Below are 16,319 nucleotides of genomic sequence, written 5' to 3'. Positions count from 1 at the left end.
CGGCTCCATCCTGAAAAGGGAAAAAGCCAGTGGGGCTATTTTCAAATGGACCGTTCGTTCATTTTACAGAGCCTATACAGTCTCAAAATTCAAACACATGACTTGCAAGATGTATGTGTCTAGGAAAAGTGTCTAGGAAAAGCGACAACTGAGAACTCTTGAAAACTGGGAACCGGGAAATTGTGCACAGCCTTATTGCCAGGCAGCATGTCAAACATCTATTGACCAGCTGTAGCACCATTCAAAGATTTTTCGACTAACACCCAAAAGGCTAGACACTTTCCAAAAGGCCAACAAATGAATGCTCTGAGAGGGGATCAGATAAGGTCTATCTAATATTGAGAAATAGAAATGTCTCCTCGAGAAAAGCTATAAAATCACACACCAAACATCTGCAGGCAACCAGAAATGACCAGAAATATAGCTTTACAATGGCATCTTCAGCTGGAGCCTGCAAACATAATGGTCAGTTTTATTAGAGCAAATTCTCTGTCTTTGAATACCTGCGACAACCTAACAGTAGCATATAAAAGCATACAGGCAGCACAGATCTCGAATAGAAACACTGTTCTTTATGTCTTTCCACACAGGAGTTTGTTTCTCTAGGACTTTCAACTGTTCATTTCCTTGGCTGAGGATATAAGCAATAATTGCCCGGCTTTCAAGTCCAGCCGAATGAATTGGGGATTGTAAAGCAAAGTTAAGTAATCACGGTTCCACTTGAACAGAGACTGTAGTATGAGCAATGTCGCTGTAAATGCTACTTCATTTTTCTCCCGGCCCACTGCAACTAATATCAATAGACACTTGTCCCATTTTCATATGCGTATTTGTGCAGCCTGCCGGCGCAACATGTTTAAATGAATGTGGCACCGTTCAATTTTTCATGAACACACTGCTTCTCTGTGTATCAATAGCATCAGCAAAACAACACGGCTAGTGGAGACTGGAACACAGACAGCAAAAGTGCACTTCAGCAAGCAGTAAATAAACAGCCTCTTTTCCTTTATCAGCCATTTACTTTCAGATGCAATACTTCATTTAAGAAATAGACTAATGACTCTGATCTAGAGTAGCCTAGTTACATACAGAGCATTGGTAGTCTACGGCCGTGATGAAATTAATCAGAATTCTAGTACATGCATTATGGTGTGTTACCTAATACTTTCTATGACATTCCAGGCCCTGGAAAAATACATGTCTTAACGCGGCTAATGCAAACAGGTTGTGAATAGGACACAATTACAGATTCACATCACACCAGATGCGAATACATGATTTATGTATCCTCTTAACTCAAGAGCCACCTTTCAACTTCCACTGTTGGGAGTATGCAAATCAGACATGGCGGCAAGTCAGTGTTATGTATACTTCCATTAACTGTGGTCTATTTACATATTCATTTATCGATAGAGAGTCATGATTTATAGTGTCACAGTTGCAGAGCGAGCAGTCTCAGTAAAGAAAACTATGTTACAGTAGAAGAGTGATGATCTTCCATCATTAGACGCAGGCAAACGTTATTCTTCGATGTTTTAAAACTCATCCATTCTGGCTATTGTTTGCTGACTGTTGTCAGGTTTTCGGAATATTGCCCAGGGGACTTGACTGATCAAATACTGTATGATAGACATGCACATATTATAGTTAGACACATATTATACTTTGTCTTTTCCCGAATGACGTCAAAACAAAAGCCAGTGATCAGCACTCAGCTGCACACAGCGAACATCTACTTTGCAAGCATCGCAACACACACAGTTGCTATTTCATGAACTAGCATGAATGTGTAGTGTACACCATATATATATATATATATATATATATATGTATATAAATAAATTATTTTTTATAAGTAACAAGGGTAAATGAGTTCAAGACTCATGTGACCACTGAATTTTGTTTGGTTCTTTCAGTGATCTATGGTCTGGTCTGCCTAGCTAGTAGCTGGCATGAGACCATGACACTCCAACCTTGTAACTTTGCAGAGGCCCCATCTTTAAGCCCCTCTTCTCCTCTCTTCCAGACAAATTCATTTATTCAATTTCAAATAAATTACATAACGCAACCCCACGCTCCTAAGGGCCAGCGAGAGTCTCCACGTACCTAGAATAGATTTTATATTTCATTATGTATGATGTTTATTCCAAACTGGAGATAAGCTAATAAAACACACCTTATTAAAGTGACTGTGGTCTATAAAGGAGATGCCAGGGGAGCTAGGGCTGTCAAATAGTTTCAGGGCAGAATTACAGCAGTAGCCAGGCTTAATGGGAGTCTGCATAAACAAAAATATGGCACAAATGCCAGCGGCAGCAAGGAGTCGGGAGGAGCCAAAAGGTACGAGAGATTTTCCATGATAACCCCAGCCAACCCGCGTCCCACACAAACACAAATCTGCAATGTCATCATGTGGGCCTAACAGGCTTAACCTACCCCCTGTAGAGCCACTCACCACGCAGCAGGGTCATAGCCTGCAGAGAGGCCTGGAGATGACGCCTCCTACGGCCCTCGTCCCAAACCAAAGCCCTTGTCCCCTAACACGTCCAGTGGATCTGAGCCTTTTGCATAGTTATTAGAAATATTGCAATGGCTTATATTTTCCCCTATCAAATAGGCAATAAGATAGAGGTCGTCATTGTTGTTTTTTTGCATGAAACCAAACTGCAGATGAAATGGCAGTGGGTTGGATCATTTGGAATTGGGTACTTGGTGCTGGTAAGTGTGGCCCTTGGCCCTGGCTCTTGGTGCAAGCTCGTTACCTCAAGGCCTAATGAGTAGCAGCATATTGTGGGCCAGGGTAGCATTGGCTCCGCTTCTTGGAAGAGGAAACGTAGCAGCAAGCTATGGACTTAAAGGAAAATATTATTACCACAATGGGAAACGTGCAAAACAACCAGAGCGTTTTGGTGCACCGTTAACAGGGTTGGACAATACAGATGGAGCCCAACAGATGGATCTCAAGCAGGAATGTGGTTGTTTATGTTTTCTCTGATCCAGTGAATAAGACAGGCTTTCCTCTAAATAAAAGAGTCTAAATAAAAGACTGTGAAAACTCACTCATGTCATGTATTTTTAATTTAAGTGGAATTCATGGTTAATAAAATGCATAGGAACCAGCCCTCCTATACAGACTACTCCATTTTTCTATACTTCATTTAGCTACATTTCTTTATGTCTTGCTTTGCTGGAATTGTATGTAGAGAGGAACCACACAAGTCAAATTCTTTTCATGTACAAACCTACTTGGTCAATAAAATTGATTGATTTTCAGATTCAGATGAATATTAGACTAGCATAAATGATGTGCAGTAAATCCATGCATACATGTATACATGGATTTATCTGTGTATTAATATTCAGTAATTATTATAGTATTTAGTAAACTAAAAAACTGATCCTAGAATAATTGGAGAACATAGATTTATGAAAATGAGTCAAATACATTAATTGTTGAACCAATACATAAGCTAAATAGGAATTTAAAACATAATTTAGTAATTACAGTTTAATTACACAGTTTACACAACCATAATGTGAAATTAAATGAATTGACACATCCCTAACAGACACATTTAAAAATATATATATTTATATTCTTATTTTAGCACTCAATCGAATAATGTGCCATTTTAATTAATTCATTGATAATTAATTTTAATGCAATAAATTCAAAGGCCTATTTGAAACTGCACCAACCAACGTTTGAAAACTGGTGATAAGGGCTCTCTGGTCTTTGTGTTCTGAGACCATCTCTGGTCTCTGAACGGTGGAACTGCAGGCTTTCAGTGATATGATACGCGACCAGCGTCACAGCCCCTTCAGCGTCTGCGATCAAGACCACGGCTGAAAGGACTACTTTTCATAGTTCACTGATCTCTAAAGAGCTTGGGAGCCTGGCTTTCGCTCATGGCCTTTTGCCCCATCTATATTAGCAAGTATATTACCCTTTGTAATAGCCTCTGATGCTAAATATTCAGCAGCCGCATATTAATCCAAAGATATCACCACCACAGCTGCAACTCAATAAGGGAAGGGCAGAGGACGCAGTGAAAATGGGGAGGGGGGGGGGTTGACTCTATATTAGCTAAATATATATATTTTTAACTGCATCTTTGAACCGTGAATGGAACCAATTGTATTGTCTTTACAAAATGGGGTCGACCTCCTTCTGATAAAGGTTTCTGATTGTTCCTTTCACATGTTTCACACTGGCAGGCACCTGATGCCATTTATAAACGGGAGATCAAATGGGGAGGATGCATCTCATTGTTCACAGAGCAAGCCTTACTTCCAGACACCTTCACAATAACACTGCACATTGCCAGACTACTTGGCTCAGGAAATACAATTCCAAAATACTATTGATAGCAAAGGTTACATTTGGGCTTAGGCAATTTCTTGACAGACTCTGCTTTTGCAGCCACTGCAGGCCAGGAGGTGGTTGTGGTTCTCTCTCTAATTGGTCTCTGCAGGAAATGGAGCCATGCTGGAGGAGAGCTAACAAAACAAGACCGTAATGGTAACAACTTCTTCTCCCCGGTCTTTTCTTCCTTTCTTTCAGAGAATTTCAACCCACTACCAGGATGCATGCAACTCAAGTCCGGATTTATTTCAGGAAAATGTGATCATGTTTGGGGATCTCTCCACCAACTGTTGGTGGAGATACAGTTGGAATACAGTGGTATTCTCCTCATATAAACAGTAGTAAGTACTCTCCAAAACAATCATCTATAAAAGCACACAGTCAAATTTTGCTTTGGTCTTGCTGTTTGATAGAAGATCAATGTGGTCAAGCGTACCCACTGACACACTCTATGATTAATGACAGATAGTTCTTCACATGACTGAGTTAAACCTAGCTTGATCCCACTCTAGATGACAACTATAAACCAACACTGGGTCATTGTTTACGATAGGCACAGATAATCTAGATGATCTTTCTGAAATAGCTAAAAGGGAAATAGATCTATAAGCATGCCAACAGACATGCATGACTTGAAAAAACGTGCCCCCAACTTTATGTATATGGCTATTACAATTTATAGTATAGTGTGCCATGCTTTCCTCTTAAACATAATCTTCCTGGAGGAATTGTTTCTGATACCACTTTCTATAACTAGCAAGGTTAGAAGCTATGTTTTGATAGCATACTGTACTAATAAAAACATGGGGGCACATAAATCATTCCCATACCACTACTGACAATAGAAAGAACTTGATTGAACTAGAATGTATTGTTTGATTCTCTCAATAACAATAACAACAAAATAAAAGGGCAACAATTATTTTAACAGTGCTGTATTGATGCAACATAAAATAAGGTTGCTGTTGATCTAAGTTGATTTACTGTCAATTGATCATAGGTGCATTTTAAATAGCATTATCCACGGCTAAATAATGTAGCTACAAGGAGAAAGACAGACCATGTTCTGAACTTTCCTTTGGTTCTGTGATTAAACTTAGGGTTAATAATAACTTAAGTTATTCCACAGTTCTTCGTGTGCTGTAATATTTTAGGCTACTCATGGCACACACAAATCACTGATATTTTCTTGAGATGTTTCCAGAAACATTCCACTAACCATATACTGTAGCAAAATATGACATGGTTATAAACCTTTTCATACTGGATACAACCCACTAAATGGGTTGATTTCCTGTTGGAGTGTTTGTGAATATCAGTAGCTGACAGGACATAAACTTGCACCCAAGCTGTTCCCTAGCAATGCAATTCTGCTGACAAGTTCTATAATGTGAATGAAGTTCCCCGTCTCTCTCTCTCTCTCGCTCTCTCTCTCTCATTAAAAATGACTGAGGCCAGAATGAGCCAAAATAAAAACTGAAACGGAAATGTAAAATGCCTGATTAATACAGATTAATCATGATTATCATGACATCATGACAGATTAATCATGATTAATAATGCACATTTTAATAATTACATAACACCTTGAGAATGATTTTGAATATTTAACAATTATCTTGATTTGTCCCCATTACCCGTCTAAAAAACAAGCTGAAGCAAGTTGATCATTACTCTGTTTTGCTGCTGTTTTGTCACTTTCACCTGTTGCTGTTGTTCCTTTCACTTCCATTATTGTAGAGATGTTTTTTTGTGAAGTTGATAAAAGATATAGTTTTTTCCCCTCCTTTTTTTTCGTCTCACAGCCTATATGGTACCAAAATCTCCAATGTATTATGTGTTTATATAGTATGAGAGATTTTTTTCTGTGTAGTTTCATTTCATCATTTCTGGGGCCCATCCTACGGCCCATTATTCCGCGTCTCAATAATCAGACAAAGGTTAGTGTGAGGTTAGGTTTAGGCTTACTTGTATTGCGTGCCGTCATACCAATGGTACTTCGGAACAATGGGCTGTCGGACAAATGGCATGGTACCCAGTGCTTTCATTATTTTCACCTGTCATGTTATTATCTGGGTCAGGTGATTGCCTTATTTGCCTCCCATTGATTGCTGCTACTACATAGGTGAGGCCACACTCGTGTTTGTCTGTTTTGATCAATTAAAACATGTTGGCCCTTTTAAGGATTTAGCTGCTACAATAAAGGCTTTTTAGTTATTTCCTTCCTCGTTTACTTTTCCTTAGATTTCGGAGTGCTTTGGAGTGCCTGGATTGCTTTGCTGTTCATCCTGTTATGTATGTTTCTCCATTTTCCAAGTGCACCCTACACATTTTCTATCTACGTTTGTTGAGTGTACAGAGCAACCAGTTTACTTAAAGATAAACCATTATTGATCCCTGAGGGGTAATTCAGGTGTCACAGCAGCAACAGCAGTAAGAGTGAAATAGAAAAGAGGTACAGGTAAGAGTAAGAGTCAAGACACAGTCTCACTGTATTGTCCAGAGTAAAGAATATCTTAAAAATGTATTGTTTTCTTTGGGGATTTTGTTCCCCTTTTTTTCTGTAAATTTGATTTTCCTCAGAAACATCTTACTCTGCTGAAGAATGCCTTTGGATTTCCTCTAAAAAAAGAAAAAAGCCACCACCCCTCTTCATCCTTGCAATGAAGGGAAAATGGAGTTTTCTGTGTCCTTCAAAGCAGCGTGATATGAACACGGATATTTATTTCCTTTTTATCGGTTTGGTTTTAGTGATGCAATTGGTTGGTGCAATTTGGCCCATATCTGCATGCTGTTTTAATGGCTTTGCTTACCATAAGAATCACAATCTACTTAATTTCCAGGTACAATAATACATTCGCTCAGGCCACTCGGTGCATATAACAGTTACAATAAAAATGGAAATATGCCGAGACCATGCAAACATCGACGAGCAATAGATATTCCACAATACAAAATTCACAAGATGTGTGGTTGTATCTGACACACATAAAGCTACGCTGGCCCATATAAAGCCTATTCACCGTCATGTTTATCTCACGCCGCTCAAGGTACGTTGCCTCAGTTTCTAGGACCATGTATGGAGGAAGCCTGGCATCTAGACTGCTCTACACCCAAGTAGCGCATATTTTTCATCAGCATTGACAAAGAAGGTGGATCACGGCTTCACAGAAGTACAGTGTATAGTTCCTCCAGTCTCTCCTCTTGCACCATCCTGCTTATCACCCTTAGTCACTCCTCATACTGTATAAGCCACTGGTTCTCAAAGTGGGGTCTGGGGACCTCCAGGGGTCCTTGAGGGGCTTCCAGGGGGTCCCCAGCTAAATTAGTCAATATAGCATTAAAATCAGTTGAACCACTTTAACCCTACATCAGCTACTTGAAAATAGCCGACCTACAAGTTCACAACATTTTGCGATGCGACATGTTGTGAGCTCGTAGATCTGCTATTTTCAAATAATCTTGAAAAAAAAAACATTTTAACACAAATCTTGTATGGGGGTTCCTGGCACAAAAATAAATCAGTTGGGGGTCTGTGGACAATTTGGGGGTCTTTGATATGAAAACGTTTGAGAACCACTGGTATAAGCTACCTGCTAGGGCCATCTGCTCACCATCACGAAATGCTCGTCTCTCCTGACTATCCCTAAAATAAATAAATCATCGGTAGGTGGCAGGGCTTTCTCTTACCAGGCCCCTCTTCTCTGGGATCGTCTTCCTATCCACATTTGAGAGGCTAGCTCGGCTCTGATTCAAAAGTAAACCGAAAACACTGTTTGCATCAGCAGTCAACCTAATTTAATCTGCCTCAAGTACTAAATGATGGTTATCCATCTTATATTCACTTTCATGTGCGCATGGTTACGCATGTATTATGTTACCTCACGTTTTTTATATATGTTTTTACATTTTATAGACGTGTTTAAATATGTGGATTATTTAGCTTTAGTGCATGTTTGTGTATCTTAGTAATGATACATCATGCTGGACATGCTTTGTGATATTGGGCTATAATAAACTAACTGACTTGACTCGTCTCCCTTCTTTCCCTGAATTGCAGCTGTATAAATGAATACAGAAATCCAAGTTAAGAGTGTGGATCAAACATTGGGTAATTATTCTATTCTAGTTTCTTGGAAAATGCAGTAGCGTTAACAAGTAACAAGGAAAACACACCAGAGCGATCATTGTGTGCGGACTATATTAACAACAACCGCATTATAACTTGCCCTTGCTACTGTACAGTAGGTATACTGTACATATGACATGTGAATACGGGGGTATTACTAAATGACCTACTAAAGCTAAAGCTTTTCCACTATGAAAACAGCTGGCATGCTATCCTTGATTGAATATATCTCTTAAAAAGGTGGTAACCACGCAGACAAATTAATTATTACCCTAAATCTCCAAGTGTGTACACCAGCCCGCGCGCACACGCGCACACACACACACACACACACAAATCATAGCTCTTCATGTTATTGCTGATGCTGCAAAAAAAGGAAAAAACACTCTCCTACGTTGACACGTTATTCTAAAATATGCAGAGTCAATTCTGCCTCCTAAGGATGAGGTGATGTGAGACCCTGATAAATGGCGATGATGGTCCCAGCTCTAAAGCAAATGCATTGTCTCACCTCATCGAGTGCAGATTTCTCTGCCTGCTCGGGGACAACAGGGAATAAAGCCCTTAATCCTGGCCTTGACTCACGATAGCCCCGATAGGTTTACCAGCGCCATCAATGGAAGAGTTTAACTGCTCCTGACCCAGACGTGTGACTAGGCAAAACCATAAAAACCCTTTCTAAATGGAAATGACAAAATAGGAACACTTTCTGCTTAGGGTCATCAACACTGACGTTGTGCTAAAACATATGCAAATATCAAATTTATCATGATATTTTGCTGTTGTTGCTGTGATCACTATTCACTTTTCCATGTATTTTCCCCAGGAAATTCAGTGACTTCCAGCATCTTGATAATGTGAATTCAGACAGGGTTAAAGAGTAGGCTTGGTTTCACAGCTCCTTCTAAGGGAAAGTATTGTGGACCACACAGCTGTAAATCTCAGAATATGAGGGGCACATACCACACTGTGACAGCACATGGGACTTGAGTAATGTTATTGTTTGGACCATACAGTTTGATTATGGTGGAGCTGAGCACGTCCTATAACAACAGGTCATTAAAATCCATAACAGACTTATTTGAGACAGTGACAGTTGCCATCTACAACCAGCCAACAGTCAAGGATGTAGGCTACACCATAATATTGTATTAGTATAGCCTAGCACATCATCCATGCAGATGAGACATTAATTGAATTACCAACTCTATTTCAGACAGCCAATAGGCTGATTATTCCCGTAAACCTACACATGTTTAGTTTCTAATAACACACCAACCAAGGCACCAAGCACTCAGTGGGGACTGGGGAGGCATGCTGGAAGTAGGAACCAGTGGTTCCCAAACTTTTTAGCCCGTTACCCAAAAGAGAAATTTGTCTCCCCAGGACCCAAACAAGTGAAAATAGCAGATCTACAAGCTTACAAAGGTGCGCGGTGAGCTTGTAAATCGGCTATTTTCACTTCCACTTAAAAATTACATTAATGGAATTTATTTTAAGGGTTAAAATGATTTTGTGTCTTTTTTTAAAGGGGGGGGGATACTCGCGACCCACAAAAATCGGTCCGCAAACCACATTCGGGTCCCCGACCCACTGTTTGGGAAACAGTGCCGTACACACACACACACACACACACACACACACACACACACACACACACACACACACACACACACACACACACACACACACACACACACACACACACACACACACACACACTCACACAATTGGGTAAAAACTGTGGTCCTCAACTGAGGAGGGGCGGCTGCGTGGTGGCGCTAGTGATGAACAACATCCTCTCATTCATTCATTCACGCTGTTCACGGGTAGGACAGGTGCGTGTGCTATATAAACTCCTTACGACACAACGCACGTCAGAACAGAATAAACCTAGGAGAAAAAAAAGACCCTAGGAAAAAAAGTCACCGAGGTCTACCTTCACACAACTAACGGTCCTCTTTACTGGAAGGTCTACCTTTCACTAACTAAACGGTCCTCTCTCTTACCTCCCCGAGTGAGTCGCTTGCTTCTTGTTCTGTCCCCCCGGCGGCTATAGGCGCGTGTCCGTTCCTTGTTTCTGTACGGCGCACTAATGCACGAGCGCTGCTATCTTTGGTACCAACGAACCAGACCGTTGCGTTTTATTTTACAGCAAAACGCAGAACATTTTCTCTGACGGCAGCAGCAGCAGCAGCAGCAGGGTGTCAGCTTGTTGTGTTCTGTGGAAGAAGTGTCAGTGTCTTTGGCTCGGCTCAGTGCGTCACCTGCTGTCGGAGGAGGTGCAGGAGCGTCCAGTCCGGGACCTGGAGGTTGGAGAAGGGAAGAAGGGTGCAAAGACTAGAGAGCGTTCTTTATCTGCGTCTCCTCCAGAGATGCGAGCGAATGCTGCTTTAGGTCGGGACGGACTGGCAGCACACCGTGTGGCTATACTTCCAGCGTTGCCAGGTTTTGTGAGGGAAAATAAGCAAAGCAGTTCTGGGAAAACGAGCCCCAAAAGAAGCGACAAGGCTACACGAGCCCTTTAAACCTACTATATACATCAGCTATTTGAAAATAGATCTACAAGCTCACAACAATGCGATGCGTTGTAGATCTGCTATTTTCGAACAAAATCTTGAAGAAAAAATGAATACTTTTTAAACAAACATTTTAACAACACAAATCTTGTATGGGGGTCCCTGACTCCCTGGCATAGAATATTTATAGATGGGGGTCCTTGACATGAAAATGTTCAAAAACCACTGGTTTTAAACAACATTAGGAAACAAGCCCAAATAAGCAACTACACTTTATATTAGAAACAAGCCCCAAAAAACTGCAACCCGCAACTACCAATGAATATCATTCATATTGTCCTGTGCTTGTCTTTGCAAACTGTTAAGTATTCAATCAATCAATATTTACAAGCAACTTTACAGAAAAACAAGCCCAAAGTCTCTTATAATAAACGGACATGGCAACCCTGGCTACTTTACTCCCGATAGCGCTCCTCCCCTTTCACTTTGCTTTTTTTCTCCTTCCATACAAGCCCTACAGCGCCTCTCACTTGCCAGTGCGTGCAAATGCATAGTGTTCACACTCACAGAACTAAAGACAGTAAAAGTAAAAGTATGAATACTGCTATGTAGAAATACTCTGATACAAGTAAAAGTCTGCAATTCTAAATGTACTTGAAAGTACAAAAGTATTGGTATCAAAATGTACTTAAAGTACCAAAATTAGAAAGCACAAATGTAAAAAATGTACACAAATATTTTGAAAATAGCAGATCTACAAGCTCACAATGCCTCGCATCGTGACGCATTGTGAGCTTGTAGATTTGCTGTTTTCAAATCGCTGAAATGTATACAGGGCTGAAGTGGGTAATGAATGTTTTGTAATAATAATCAAAATCTACAAAGTAACTAGTAATTAAAGTTTTCAAATAATTGTAGTGGAGTAAAAGTATAATATTTGTCTCTGAGATGTAGTAGAGTAGAAGTAAAAGTAGCCTACTTAAAATTGGAAATATCCCAGTAAAGTAAAAAAAAATCTAAATTGTTCTTAAGTACAGTACTTGAGTAAATGTACTTTGTTACTTTCCACCACTGATCACTTCACAGCTGTGGGGGATGTGCCGGTTTAGATATTGAGCAGCATTAAGGGACTTTTTTTCCTAGAAATATAAATAATAAATAAAAAAAATGTCACTTATTTCTGTGAATGTATTTTAACAATATCTTCTAGATTGTTTTTTCAAAATCCATAAAAAATATAGATAACCATTATATTAGTATGATTGTAATAATTCAAAAATAATCCATGCCAGCTACTTAAATTAAAGCCCTTCGGCAACCATTTATGTCTAGTAAAAATCGTTTGGAGAACTGCAGCACCGCATGCTTTGTGATTGGCCATTAATCAAGGTGACTCAACAGTGTGCACTGTTTTTATCATCTATAGGACTCATGCTTAATAGGCTGCTTTTCACATCCACTCAGCACCGCCTCCTACGAAAGCTTCGCTGGATATGTGCCTGTCTGAGGTCAGGTCACATTGTGCATTGTTCAGTGGCGAACCCTGAGGTTAGCCACTGCCTAGTTTTAAAATCCCATTGCAAAAATGGCACTCATTTCTCCTCTCCTCCTGTATCTTTGTGAGCAGCCAAGAAACACAATTCTGCATGTGCAATGTTGTTGGTCAGTAAAAGGAGACTAAATTATGCCGGTTTCAAGTTAATAGAGTATACAGTCAGTTTGCAAGAGGTTTTCAACTTCCCCATTCCTTCATGTGTACAACATGTGAATCTTATTAGCAATAACAATGATTCCAAAAATATTATTCAAGGACATGGACAGATTATGGCCCGGGCAAAAAGGGCCAGTGGCCATGGCCCAGGGGCCCGTAGCTACCATGGGACCCGGGCTTCAAGGCCCATCAACAATTTAATAAAATGTATATAGATTAACGCTCAAATAAATGGGCCCCTAAGTATATGGCCATAACAGAGCCCCCGGTCGATCCTGATCCTCCAAATAGAAATCAGCTGTTAAAAATCCAGAAATCCAGCATCTGGCTCAATCCAGTGAAATTAGATTTAAATTCAAGACATTTTGATCCAGATTTCGGGAATGTACCCCAAGCCTGCTTTGTCAACAGGCCCCTGCAAAGGCCCCAGACTCCACAGAGAGCAACATCCTGTTCCTTTACCATTAGAGGCATTGGTAAAGGCACAACTCCCGGGTAGGAAATGAAAGTTACAGATTGCAGCTTTAAATCTACAGCAGTATGTGGTTAATGGCATCCTTGATAAAAACGGAAAGAAAAATAATGAATAATGAGCCTCTGTGCTCATTATGCTTATCACAATGATACTGTATTGCAGCAAAACATGACAGCTTTAGAATAATTTGATTCTCCCAGCCTCACATTCCTTTGTGAGAAAGAAAGAATAGAGTGTTCAAGGCAATAGTTCTCAATCTAGTACACTCATATTCCACAAGGTCTCCTCATAGCTGCATTCCCTGCTTTTATTTGTCTTCTTGTATAAACATGACAGACATATTATAAAGACAGGTTGGTCTATGTGCTTAATGCTTAAGTATGCAGATGATACTGTAATAGTCAACCTTGACCTGAGGAACAGAGTCATGGACCGGTGCTAGGAGAATTTGTCAGTTGGTGACGGTGTAAACCCTATGCTTTAAATGGTGTGAACAGTCTTTTCTACAACCGCATGTTCACTTACCCTCTGTGCCAACATTGATTTTATTTGAAACAAGGCAAACCAAGGATTGTTTTTCTTAAGGAAGCTAGGAAGTTTTCATGTTGACAAGTCTCTATTCAGTGTTCTATACGTCATGTGTTGTCAGCTTTACCATTTGCTATTGATCTGTTGGTTTGGTCATCTCAGTGGAAAAAGTAAAGAAGGTAATCAAGGCTAGGGCAAGTGCTATGGCAAGTGCTACGGGCTAAGGTGGAGTCTGAAGTGGAGTGTCTTCAGATTAAGGCGGAACAATTTAATGATATTTATTACAGTATTTACCACATGTACCAAGTGATGTACCTTTACAGTGAGTTTAATTTGCTCACCACCTTAGAGGTGACAACAGTTAAATTAGATCATTTATTACATCAACTATTGGATTTTTTTATAAAATGGGATTGTGGCCCTCTTTTTCTTACCGTCGAAAATAGCAAACTATTTTACAAACTCACAACGTTGACAACTTGTAGATCGGCTGTTTTGGGGGCAATGAGATACTGTAGCAGGGAAAAAAAGAGGAGGCCAATTATAGACCCCTGGAGCAGAGTATATAAGGGTTTAAGTGGTTTAACGTTAAGCGGACCATTGAATCGAGTCGGAATGAAGCAGAAAAACAAAAAACAAAACCATACCTTGGAAGGAGAAAACAAAACACACAAACTGCAAAACTTTTTTGGGGAATAAAATGCGTGAGCATGGTTTGTGTGTTTATCTACTAAACTAAAGCCTCTTTTGCTCTTTGTTACCGAGGGTGTCAGTGGTTAGAAAGCCCTTGATATTACTTAAGCCTTTTTGGGTGCACTGTATGTGACGAAATCTGGAGTCTGTAAACAACAGTAATTGAGCTCAGGGGGCTGGGGGCAAAAATATACAAATCATATCTACGTATGGCTACCATTCCATTTTATTGTTCGGTCATTATTCCTCATTCATCCACCCAAGTAGACTTAAAGATGCAATCAGTAACTTTTACTATTATGTACTACCCACGACTCAAACCAGGGTCGCTTGCTAGCCCCCCCCCCCCCCCCCCCCCCAAAAAAAAAGCCCAGTTGGGAAGAGTATGAATTGTACTTTGACCTTCATGCAATACTTGTCAAGAAGTAGTCGTCCTACCTGACCACAGGATATACACTTCTAAGTAGTAGTGCAGAAAACCAGCGCAGTTGTGTTAATTCACTAAAAACGTTATATGGATTGCAGATTTAAAATAAGTCATATATAACCAATTTTACACTAAAAGCTGAAAGTCGTGCGGACACCTGGAATAACAGCTGTGAGGTGTGTGTGTGTGTGTGTGTGTGTGTGTGTGTGTGTGTGTGTGTGTGTGTGTGTGTGTGTGTGTGTGTGTGTGTGTGTGTGTGTGTGTGTGTGTGTGTGAGAACAGCTGTTAGAGAAGGACTCTAGGAAGCAGGGAGATCACATTATTTTCATACAGTAGCTGGTTCGTTCATTCACATCGATAAATACCTGAGTGAGTTTGAAAATCAAGGACAATACAAAAGTTGCTCTATTAAGTGACCTCTTTCTTTATAGGTTTATAACTCTATAGCCGTGTCACTTACTGGTTTTCAAAGTGGGGTCCACCAGGGGGTGACCAGGGGGCCAATTAGAAGGGAGAGGAATAATAATAATAAAATAATAATCATAAAATATATATGTATGTATGAAAAATGAATTCAATTCATAAGATTATTGTGTCAGTTTAAAATAAAATAAAATAATTGTTATAAATCCTTTCATATCAAAATGACGTCTTTGAAATCACCTTTGAAACCATCATTCGCAGCCAATAGCTAACCATCTGCCATGTGCTTGCTGCTCACTTCCATTTCTCTTCTCATGCTCAAATTTTCTCAGGCTGAACAACCAAACGGAGAGATTTCGCTCCTCACCTAACCTCGTGTCACCAGGCTTTCCGGAGTACCTGTGAAAAGCCTCCTTTCCATTTCACTTTTAACCAGTGCCATCCGGTCTACAGCATGCATACTCCAAAACTGTATACTTTCATTTCAATACACACACAAATATGGAGATGCACACAGACCATGCACGCAGTTTCCATATCCGTTGATTCTGTCTAGACTGGTTATGCAAACTGGCAAATCAAACTGATTTCAATCTACTACTCACTCACCACCGATTCAACATGTCAATTGGATGTAAACTAAGTTAAAATAGTAGTATCAGATGAGCAGACTGGAGACGCAGCTCAGCAGTAAAAAAGAAAAGAAAAAATATATATGTTTTTTTACATTGAATGTTTGGTTAATAAAATAAAGATTATCATATTATTAAGCCACAAACTTTCTTTACTAGTGGCTTGTTTTGCTGTTGAATTATATTGACATGCGAAACTGAGCAATGATAAAGACTGAATAGCGTAATAATAACAAGGAATGGATTCTTGGGCAGGAGCTAAAATTAGAACAGGCTTATACGTCTGCAACACAACACAATTAAGCTACAATACATACATAAATAAGTAGGTTTGTGCTGCTTCTGGGTACTTAACCAGCTGTCAGCTAGTCCTTCAAAGCACAGTTATTGTGCTGTGCCTTGTTTTGTGACCTTCC

At 39.9% G+C, this 16,319-nt stretch overlaps 1 protein-coding gene across 1 annotated transcript in view; it reads right to left on the bottom strand.

Moving 5' to 3' along the window:
• klhl29 (kelch like family member 29) overlaps positions 1-10,842 on the bottom strand; it is a 327,639-nt gene extending 316,797 nt beyond the window's left edge. The window contains exon 1 of the mRNA XM_084083023.1: positions 10,505-10,842. The gene's annotated coding sequence lies outside the window, so the exon portion shown is untranslated. The remainder of the gene's footprint in view (positions 1-10,504) is intronic.
• Positions 10,843-16,319: the final 5,477 nt, after the last annotated feature.

The sequence above is a fragment of the Gymnoscopelus microlampas genome (genome assembly GCF_963454915.1).
Source record: "Gymnoscopelus microlampas genome assembly, chromosome: 16".
In the NCBI taxonomy this organism is placed as follows: Eukaryota; Metazoa; Chordata; class Actinopteri; order Myctophiformes; family Myctophidae; genus Gymnoscopelus; species Gymnoscopelus microlampas.
Note: the sequence above shows the minus strand (reverse complement) of the source record. Positions and strands in the feature narration are given on the sequence as shown.